At 39.3% G+C, this 11,420-nt stretch overlaps 1 long non-coding RNA gene across 2 annotated transcripts; it reads left to right on the top strand.

Moving 5' to 3' along the window:
- Positions 1 to 275: 275 nt before the first annotated feature.
- Positions 276 to 6,952, top strand: Gm42208. Of its 2 annotated transcripts, none has more exons than XR_880771.2 (3): positions 276 to 365; positions 4,934 to 5,076; positions 6,483 to 6,952. It is a non-coding gene; the product is annotated as a predicted gene, 42208 (long non-coding RNA). The 2 variants fall into 2 exon arrangements; XR_880772.2 differs by lacking the exon at positions 276 to 365 and adding an exon at positions 4,590 to 4,695 and having other exon boundaries at positions 6,483 to 6,923.
- The last annotated feature ends 4,468 nt before the right edge of the window (positions 6,953 to 11,420 follow it).

Here is an 11,420-nt window from a genome sequence, read left to right as displayed (position 1 = left end):
CCTGCTGGTCCCCTCTCACGTCTCTATACAACAGTGAAACCTCATTGCTGAGAATATAGATGCTGACATGACTGGATTTGACAGGCTCTACACAAGTATGCTTCACAAACATTTTCTAACTATTTAGCCTGCTTTCTCAACAAGCAATATAACAATGTTGAGGATCGTAGAAAGCCCACTATTTTCAGTATAATTACTCCTGATGTGTTATTTTGTGCATAATTATATAATTGATTTAATGCATAGTTATATCACTTCTTGTCTGTTTCTTACAGGATAATCAGCATTGTATATCTTTTAATGATACTGTGCATTGAACATGTCAGTGTCTCTAGCGCTGGAGCAACAACCTTTTCTACTACAAGGTACCTAATAATCATAATGCCTGATTTTTCCTTTGAAACCAAAATTGTTAGGTTTTGTCACGACTGTTGGAGGATTGTAGGTAATTCATCACTGACACTATTGAAATTATTATTTTTTAATTAATTTTTAAAAATTAATTTTAAAATACACTTTAGGAAATAGTTTTTTTTTTTGTAGCAACTACAGATATGTTTTGTGAGGGGAAATATGCAACTTAGAACCAACCATAAAGATTGCTTAGACATCCTTTCCATAAGTCCCTGCCTCCTCCAGAAGTATTTGTACTTGCCAAACTCTTCAGCTATTTTGTGACTGCCTGAACTGAAACCACTGATAACAATGCAAATAAGTTTGTCTAGAGGCATTCAAACCGATTCTACCTGATAGGAAAGGCCACACTGAGTGCAGTTCTAAGTTCATTCTATTATTCTGTATAAATAACCAATCCTATGATCTGTGTTTTGAATGAGCTGTGGTCTGATTCTTATGTCTTAAGTTTTAATTACTGTGGCTAAGAAACCCATGAGACAAAAATGTCTCTAACCTGCAAGCCCCAGCCCAAGGACAGACATTTCCTGAAATTCTGGGGGCTATTGTTTATGGGAGATAACAAGTCACAGGTTTTCATGCCCCTAAACAAGTTTGTTGGTCCCAACTGTATTGGATGTGCTTGATCACATGTGTGCAGGAAGTATATGGGGAGGAAATACGTCAGGATGTATGCTTGTCCTGGATTGGATGTAGGAGAGAGGTACACAGGCAGGAAGTACATCAGGATACATGACTGTCCCTGATAGGAGCTGATGGGAAATGCAGTGAATTGTGGATTTTCCCTTTTTAAGCCCCTGCAACCTTGACTTGAGGCCATTTTCTGGGAACCTGGAGATGGAGTTGGCCAGTCCATCAACCTGGCCAGTATTTAATTAATTAAAAGCTTGCTTCAAATTTGGTTTTGAACTGTGGTAGTAGCCTTATTCTCAAATTCTCAGCCAGCAGGATTAACAATATGTATATAAGAAACATATTTCTATTACTTTCTTTAAAATTTTTCTTTCAACTCTTCACTATGGAATTCTGAGACTGAGGTTTAATTCTTTAAAAGTGTCATTGCTATGGGTATTTGTTAAAGTTGAAATGATGTGAAAACACAATTGCTAATATCTACTTAATACTACTATAATTATCCTTGTGATTAAGCACAATACATGTATACACACACACACAAGAGGGGGGCTCTTAATTTTGACCTGTTAAGAAGCAACAGAAAGGAGATAAGGTTACACAGTTATTATAATTATAGTGTATAAGAATTGACCAAGGTGATATGAAAGAAAAGGGCAGCCAACCTCCACAGAAGCAGATTCGCCTTTAATTAGAACAATGACGTTAAGGGGAAAGGGGCTTAACAGGACAGAAAAGGGAATGGGGGAGGGTGGAAGATTGCATTTGTCGCTCTGTCTCCCTAACAGTCTCCAACTTGTAAATACCAATGGAGGTTGATAAGTTGTCCTTATCAGGAAGTGCCTCCTAAGAGGCTATATGCTAACCTTGTCAAGACTTGCTCAGCTGTACCTTGGCTGTCAGATCATTAAGCCTTCTATAGCTGTGAATGGAAAAACTCCTAGAAAGAACTGTATCTTCAGAAACTGCTTGACTGATTAGAACTTCAGTATGGTGACCACAAAGGTACCCCAAGAATCATTAACTTTTTACCAGATGAATCGATTGAAAGGAAGTCCAGACCATTTGTGTATTTCCTCCTCCTCTTCCTCTTCTCTTCCTCCTCCTCCTCTTCCCCCTCCTCCTTTTCCTCCGTGTGTGTGTGTGTGTGTGTGTGTGTGTGTGTGTGTGTGTGTGTGTTTGTGTGCCAGAGAGCAACATCATGTCTTTCTTTATTGCTTTCTCTTTGTTCTTGTTGCTATTATTTTAATATAAAGTCTTTCACTAAAACTGGAGGATGCTGTTTGGTCAGGTTGGCTGTTCAGGCTTAGATTGTCTTTGCTTCCCAGGCCCTGGGTAACAGATGCATGCTGCTACACCCAGCTATTTACATAGGTACTAAGGATCTGAAATCAAAACCTCATGCTTGTGCTGCAAGTACTTTGCCACTGAGCCCTCTCCTGAGGCCTGTATTTCTTTATTCTTATAAATAATAAAATCTTTATTCTTATAAATAAGAATAATAAATTCTTATTATGTTCGATACAATGTTTCTTGGAGACATGTGTATATGTGTGTTTTCTTTCTTCTGTGCCAAAAGGCACATCATAAATGTATCTAACATAAATAAAATCTGTATATAGGACAGATGCAAAAATATTAACTGCAGTGAAAGAGCCATAAAAATGGAGGCACAAAACCCAGGTCTTTAGCTTAGTGTGATGCCTGTATCTTTGTTTTACATGGTCCTTGATTTTCATCATTAAAGTAAGGTTGGTAGGGTGGCATGCGTTTTTTCCAGACTTAACAAATTACATCTGTATGATCCTGATTCACCCGTTAAGTTAGAGAACTGGGTTAGAACCTTTAACTATTATCCTGTATCTAAAGGATCATTGAATTATTTTTGATTAGGTAATTGTTATAGCACAAGTATAATTATGCCATAACTATAATTGTTATAGTAATGAATGATATCAATTCGTTTTTATTCTAATTCCATGTGAGATCTCTGTAACTCTGGGGCAATAAGGATATCCATGGGAAATTCCCTGGCCTTGCTATACTACTAGCTAAATAAGCCTTGTAAAATCAATGATAATGTATCAACATACTAAACAAGAACTTTTAGTTCAAATCTCTTCAGCTTTTACTTCTCCATTTTCTTCTAGGTTCTATTGTAAGGGCCCATGATTCACCAAAGAATGAAACCTCAGACGCAAATAGTGTGTAAATGCAAAGAGTGTTTTATTCTGTAGAAGTCCAGCATGCTGGGGTCTCCCATTACCAAGATAGAGAGATAACCAAGTGAGCTCTAGGCCTGATTTAAAGCACATTAGGGGATTCTGGAGTAGGAGATCTTTATCTTACTCCATCTCTGCAGACATTCCATTACTGGGGAGTGGGCGCTGGAAACTGTTGCTGACTCATTGTCTTGCCTCTGGCCAGGTGGTGGGACAGCATCTGAGGGTAGGATAGTTTCTGACTAGCTGCCTGAAGCCTGGGGTTTTTCTAGTAACTGACTTGCCTGGGCTTGCCTGAACTTGCTCAGTTTTTAGGCCTAGTCTTCTGGACTGACAATCTGAAGCCTGTCATGGAGTCAGCCTGTCTCACTGTAATTGCAAAAACTTACACTTAGAGGAAGATCTAAACCAAAGATAGTCTAGAAATGTGCATATATGTTTGTATAGATCTCAGATATATGAGCTTTAAAATGTACTTTTTAAAACATGCAGTTGGTAGTCTGCAGCTGATTTCTTGTGGTATCTACCAGCCTAGTACACTTCTGTCGACAGATCTAGACCAGGGACAGAAGTTAAAGAACTAAAGGAAAAAACTTATATTTGGTTTCCCCTCAGGAATAGGCAGAAGGCAGGGAACCTTAAGCTCTTGACTGACAGGCGTACTTATCTGGAGTCTGTTTGACTTGTGAGAGGTGAATAGTTTTAAAAACGTCTTCAAAATTCCCTGAAGCTTATCATTGTTTCTAATCTGTATTGAAATTTATATTGTAGAAAAAGCATCTAACAGGCATCTGTAAAAGAGCTGGAGTAGACGCCTGCCTTTGGGTTATACAGCAACACCTATGGCTTTGGATTAAAATTGCAAGAGGTTGTGACTAAAAATAGTAGTCAATACTTTACGAACTTGTCAGAACTTTATTGATTTGTGTTAAACTTTGAATTCTTGAAATCTTAGAATAACAACAACATAAGGTAACTTGTATTTATATTCCCTAAGTTAGTTTTCAGATACTCATCTTATTTTGACTTTTATATCAGCAGATGTTGTAAGATTTGTGGTAGCTCAAAATGACCACTGTTATAAGAAGTTAAGTAAATGTCAAGATGTTCTTTTCCCAGAACTAGCCTCCGGTCCTTAAGCTTGCCCGCTAAGAGATAGTCGTCTGATTGTTTAGAAAAGCCCACACAATGTCTCCTGTCCTTAAGTCTGCCCCCTTAATGCTGTTAAAGGTTAACCAATGATAGACTGCCAGCCCTAAACTGTGACTGAGAATTGCTCTAAAAATATATAAAAGGTGTATGCTTTAGCTACTCGGGGTCACTTCCATCCTGATTTCAGGACAACCCCAGCATGCTGGATCAATAAACCTCTTGCATTTTGCATCGATCTCCATCTCTGCATCTCTGTGAGTGGGACATCCTGGACGTAAGGTTTTTCGGGTCTTACAGTGTTTGTTTATAAGTTAAATTGGTTTTAGGCTTTTATAATTTATATAAACTTTAAACTTTTTTATCCGAGTATTTACCATATAAGTGGTTGATTACTGAGAGCAGTTGTAAAGCAAACTCCTTTAAATAAAGGAATAATAAAAGTTATGTTGAAACCTGTTTTATGAGTTTATGTTTATCAGTCTGTCAATTGGTAAACTGTCTGTCTTTTCCAGGAGAAGACCTAGAAGCTCTAGGAAAGTGAAGCCTGAAGTCTGATTTAAGGCAGCTGCAGCTTTGAGAAGAAGCTCATATGCTTCCTGCTCTTAAACTAACAAAGTAACTGCCTAGCCCTCAAAACCACCAGAGATCTGAGAAGGTAAGTTATAGCAGGAAGTATAATTCAAATGGCCTATGTATCAATTAAAATGACAGAGACTTTCTGCTATCTGCAGTTACCCTAGGCTATAGTCTTCTCTTGCTTCATTGAAGGCGGTGGCTGTAGGTCTTACACTGTAACACAGGACAGCATTAAATCTTCAGTTGCCTTGGAGAACAGCATAGGCTTTAGGCTGACAGACACAGAAGCTCTGAGAGATTTCCTGTGGAGAAAGAACTTGGAGAAGCCGACCTTTGATGAGGCAGAGTGTAGCAGTCAACCAACAGTGTTCAAAGTTTGGGCAGGCCAGGCACCCTTGTGACATTTGATGCCTTGGGGCAGTTTTGGCCAGTGGTTAGCATACCATAGTGCAGGTACTTTTGTCAGGGCCTCATTGTCTTCTTTGAAGAGCTTAGGGTTGGCAATAGAAGCTGCCATTTCTATCTATCATGGGAAGCCTTTTAAAAAACATTGTATACATTCAGCAGAGCTCGGAAAAGTTTTGAGGGCTATACCTCACTTTAAATAAACATGACTTGTTTCTAGTTACTTGTTCTAGGCTTAACCTTCTCAACATAGACAGGAGGCTATATAAAGCTTATTTCTGTAAATAAATTACATTTGTTGATAATTTGTAAGATTACTATTTGCATGTCTCCATTGCCTTTAATAGCTTACAAGTTAGCAGCTTTTAGACGATTAGGATTTTACAGTTTTATCCCTGTTAAGGTTAGTCTTTAAAAATATTACAATTTTTTGAACTGAAGCTCTTTTAGCATCAAAATAAAACTTTAGATCATAAATACAGTCCATAGGAAGATTAACGACTTTGCTTTCCGGTTCCTTTCATAGTGCATCATTGCAGAATATCACAGCTTCTTGTGTGACTCAGTTTATCAAAATAACTAAAGCTTAACAAGGTAGCAAAGACAAGGAAGTTAGATATATATTCTTCAGTCTCTGCTGAGCCTTTCCCAGGTGAGCTTTTAAGCATAAAAAACATGCTTTGGGCTGACATATTTCATTTAACAATAACAGTGAGTCATAAGTAGAATGACAGGAACTAGAAAGTAAGGACCATCCATTTGGAGACTTTCCCAGAACTGGGAACTTTGATGGAGTTGGTTTTTGTTTTCATTTTGGCTGCTAGTACTACCTGTATGCTGAGTTTTAGACCCCAAATGGTAAGATTACCTATGTATACATTTCTAATTATTAACTCTGGGTTATAAGTTTTAAGTCACTGTTTGTTAGCCATATTAATAAATTTCTAAATCTTGAGGTACAGAAAGTTTATATAATTGTCTGACATATCCAAGATAAGGTTTATTTCTTCGAGAAAGCTGTAGGCAGTTAAATGAAACCAACAGTATAATTTTATAGCTGCTCTGCTCCTTTTTTCCCAGCCCACAAAATTGGATGGATCATCTGACATAGGGCAGACATTTTCCATCTCCAGATCCAGCTTTTCAACACAGTAGAACAGCATAAAACAAGATTTCAACATTGCCCATACCCAAAAGACATTTGAATCCCTGGTCAACTGAATCCAGAAAGCTTAGAGATAAGGAATTCGGAGCCCTCGATCTAAAAGTAGCCACAGCAAGTGGAAGCAGTGGATTTGGGAGAAGGGAGGTGTGATGGTTTGTATATGCTTGGTTCAGGAAGTGGCACTATTAGAAGGTGTGGCCCTGTTGGAGTCAGTGTGCCAATGTGGGCGTGGGCTTTAAGACCCTCATCCTAGCTGCCTGCAAGTGAGTCTTCCGCTAGCAGTCTTCAGATGAAGATGGAGAACTCTCAGCTCTGCCTGCACCATGCCTGCCTGGATGCTGCTATGCTTCCTGCTTTGATGATGATGGACTGAACCTCTGAACCTGTAAGCTACGCCTGACCCCCCACTAAATGTTGTCCTTATAAGGGTTGCCTTGGTCATGGTGTCTGTTCACAGCGGTAAAACCCTAACTAAGACAGGAGGCAATGCACAAAGCCACCTGGGGTGGCTTGCTGAGCTTGGAGGTGTGGGCATAGTGGCAGCTAGAACTTGGTCCACCTCCTATGTTCACCTGTAACTAGAGAAGACTAATGGGGACACAAGCACACACAAGGGACAGAGACCTCAAAACCAAAACCACAGAACACAGAAAATACAAGAGACAGAGACAGCAAAAACTTCATCTTCATACACACCCCAGGCACTAGGAGCCCACTAGAGGATTCCTAAATATCAGGTCCCTGGTTCAGTTAGTCCAGGCCTCTCTGGTTTCTCTTTTGGCTCCAGGTGTCCTGCACTGGGCTTGTCCAAACTTTTAGGCCCAATAACACCAAACACCCTCAGGGTTCCACAACTCTGTTGTGCAGCCTGGGCATTGAAAGCTGGCTAGTAGGCACCTAGATGCCAAGTCTCTCCCATTTCTTGCCTCCAGTTCTCACCAGAACATCCCCAGAGTCCCAAGGCAGGTGAGAAAAAGAATTGGTGGCTCTGGCCAAATGTCTAAGTAACCAGTTGGACCATGTGACCTCTTGCTTTTTGCCCTTCATGAGGGAATATTGGATCTTGTCAGACACACACACACCCTCCCCAAATAGGGGATCCCACAACACCAGATACCACAGAGAGATCTGTGACTTACCACAGAAGGCCTCCATAAACAGCTTGGTGCTTTCTTGTGATGCAGCCATTCGCTCAGGCATTCCAATAAAATAAAGATGTGCCCCAGGGCCTTAGAATGTCTCCAAGGTGCACAGCCTCTAGGGAGCAGCTCTGACATCCCAAAGGGACAGAGGGAAGAGTCTAGCTTCTGAATTTAGGTTGGGATGTTGATTTCAATTGAGGCCTCCAAATGTTAATCCCACAGATTCAAGGAGAAAGACCATTGACCCAAATCATCATGGCCAAATTATTTAAGGCAAGGTTTTTGAAACTTTGTGTATACAGGTTGTTTCTCCCTAAAGATGGGGTTCAATACATGAGCACTGGATGTGGGTGAGATAAGAGATTTTATTGGCCAGGAATAAGGGGTTTCCAAATAGGGGATTTGGCAAGCAAATAGGATTACAGAAGCACAATGTATGCATAACATGTTGATCATAACAACCCCCTGAAACAAAGACGAGGTTGAGGTTGCAAGGTGATTTAAGGAGGTGCTCCTACCAAGGTAGCCAGAACAACCTATGAAACAAAGGCCTGGTTATCATTTCCAGCAACAGGCAGTACAGAACCATTTGTAGTTAAGGTTACAGATGCAACATAGCCCAGTCCTTGAGAAACATATTTCATCATCAACTGGAATTAATCCAGCTTATTTTTTTTTAATTAAAAGTTGTCCTTCAAGTCTAGGATGAAGGCAAGCTGGTTCATCTTTAGCTAACTCACCTTGGTCACCTTGTGGAAAAGTGCAACTGAATTTTTGGAGTCTACATGATGAGGAAGAGAACTTGATAAGGTCAAACAAGGAGGAAGACGCCCAGCATTCCAGCCATCCAAGCCTGGTGACCCACATCATATTAGATTTCCCAAGCTAAACTGCACTGTGTGAATGGGCCCAGTAGACGCCATAAACAGCAGAGACAAGCTATTCCATCTAGTCCATAGACTCATAAGCAAATGGAGCACTTTACTGGACCATTTTGCTTTGGGGTGAATTGTACTCCAGTAAGTAAAACAACAGCAGCAGGCATCTTGGGGTGGGGAGGTCGTCCTAATGCCAGGCAGCAGAAAGAACCAGAAATGATTCCGGAAGTGACAGAACAGAATTAAACGAAATCAGGAAGCAGAGGCAGCCGAAGAAATATATGCTTATGTCGTTATTATCTTCATTCTCTTTCAAAAACTGAGATTTCAAGTTTCCTACCATGTGCTGTTTAAACTAAAAAGAAAAGAAATAGTAAGTTTTAAATGATTGATGCCTGTTTAAAACTGTACCAATTATCAGTTTAGTTTCTGTGCCTTTAAAATTAAAAGGTCTATTTATATCAAAGGTTGTGCCTTCAAAAGTACAGATTTTGAAGTAATGATTGCTAGTGCTACACACACACACACATATATATATACTGATCAATAGCCTAACGAAACTAACAAATGATACAAAATCTGAGGCTTTAGAAAAATCTATCATTATATTTGGCTATGTATATGACTAAGCTTTATAATCCAATCAAATTTACAATAAAACCAGCCATGACAGAAATAATAATTATATTTTATTCCTTGACAACACAAAATAATTCAATTTAAGTATATGCAAACCCTCAAAGAAAGAATTGTTGTCAAAAGAGCTTACCCTTCTAATTCATTAGCATACTTGTAACATTTAAAAAAAATTTATACAGATATCTCTCACTGAGAAACATGATCTAAAACATATCACCAAGTAAAATAGCCTACGCAATTTTAATAGGTAGCTAAAGGGCATGCTCCCAGCCGAGCTGATGAAATGACTTAGAGTATTAGGTTGTTTTGAAGATATTTTGCTTCTTGGATGTAGGTAAGGCTCCTGTGTTGCCTGTATTCCTCAGAACTGAATGTTCTATCATTATTTCCTGGGGGGGGGGGGGGGAGAGGAAGTATTTTAAATGCTTCCCCTGATTGAAACAGCCAGTGCTACTTCATATGATGTTACCACAGAGTTGGCTAAATAGTTAGGATAAGAGCTAGGAATGTGGCCATAAACAGAATCTCAAATCACTGTGAAGAGGGCTGAAGAGTAATCGCAGCACTAGATTTTTAGCAATGATTGTTCCTCTTTGCTAGCACACAAGAGTCAGGAGAAGCCACTCAAACCGAAATGAGTCTGCAAAGGAAAACTTTTTTTTTTTTCCAAATAAGATAAACCAGAGTGGACCGAGGTACCTTTCTGCCTAGTCTCTAATAGCCAACATTTTCCCATAATGCATGAATTCGGCAGATCTAATCTTTCCTCTTTTCTTTGCCTACTTACTGTGTTTCACTAGCAAAATTAGAATGTTAACAGCAACACAGGGTTTTGGGCTTGAGTGTAATTTTCAAAGAAAAAGATATAGCAAGTCTTTGCCCTTCAAATATTTAAAAGAATTTGTCGGAGGACAAAGAATGTCCTCAAGTTTGGGACATTTCCACTCATTGTCCCATAAGTACCCTGTGTTCTTTCTCCTTTGAAAATGGGAAACATTTCTCATTGAGTTGGGCAGCCCTGCTTCATTTTCTGGAGCCTCTACTTAGATAAAGCCATTTCCTCTGACAATCAGTCTCCAATCTTCCTCTGAGCACAACGTTTCCGGGGGAAATTTAGAAAATACTGAAAATGTTGGAAAACTGCAGCGTTTACAGTCTAGTTTCATGTTTATAAAACGAGGCAGAATAATCTTGAGTTACAAACTTCTTTCTGTGTGCTCAGGATCAGCTCCATGTGAAAACCAGCTAACACTGAACTTGGGTACGAAAATTCAGTTCAGCCATATCTCCTGCCCACAGTGAAATCTGTCAGGAACAGAGAAGTCGGAGGAGACAGTGTATGCCGAGGTTACAAGACTCCATCCTTCCTTTACCGCTATGAGAATCCATTGCCGACTCCCAAACCATCCACTGTGGATCCAAAGCTCAGGATAAGCCACAGTCAGCTCATTATGAAAGACCAGAGTCTAGTTGAACAACTCGAGATGGAAGAAGGAAGGACAAAGATAGAATAGTTGCACAAATATCTTATTATTGTCCTATACAAAAAGACCTCAGTAGCATCTCTTATAGATCAGAGATCTCCATGGCCTAGCACTGGACACCAGACGCTAAGAGCCCCTACAAATCTGTGAAGTAACCAAACTAGCAGGAATTAAAGTCTCTATGATTGCCCCAGGTTTTCTCCAACTATACCTCTGTGTGAGTGTTTGTGGGGTGGGAGGGAGTATACACATACACATAATGGTGTTTTATATGTTTTCAATCCAGCCATGCTTTCTCTGTTCAGACCAGACAGCCAAAAAAATAGGAATTGTTCTACTAATAATCTGCATTCAACCTTTTTTGAGATCCATAGTTCTGAACCCAGAACTTCAAAGACAGACAGGTTAGCAAGGGCAAATTGTAAATAAATATCTGGTTTGACCCAGTCTGAGAAAGATCTGTGTTAATGCAGCCAACAGCTGAAATTGTATGTGTGTGTTCAGAAACCCCATTAAGAACAAGCCATTTCTTAATATTTTTTTTTATCTAATTGGATCCTTAAATATCTATGATGGTGAAAATTTTGAATGTTATAACAATTACAACTTTATATAAAAGTACACATTGAAGGCTTTATACTCTCTTTTGCTTGCTCACTCGAATGAATTGGAATTGCTATTAAGATTTCTAGATAATGCAATTAGATCCA

The sequence above is a fragment of the Mus musculus genome, chromosome 3 (genome assembly GCF_000001635.26).
Source record: "Mus musculus strain C57BL/6J chromosome 3, GRCm38.p6 C57BL/6J".
Classification (NCBI taxonomy): domain Eukaryota; kingdom Metazoa; phylum Chordata; class Mammalia; order Rodentia; family Muridae; genus Mus; species Mus musculus.
Note: the sequence above shows the minus strand (reverse complement) of the source record. Positions and strands in the feature narration are given on the sequence as shown.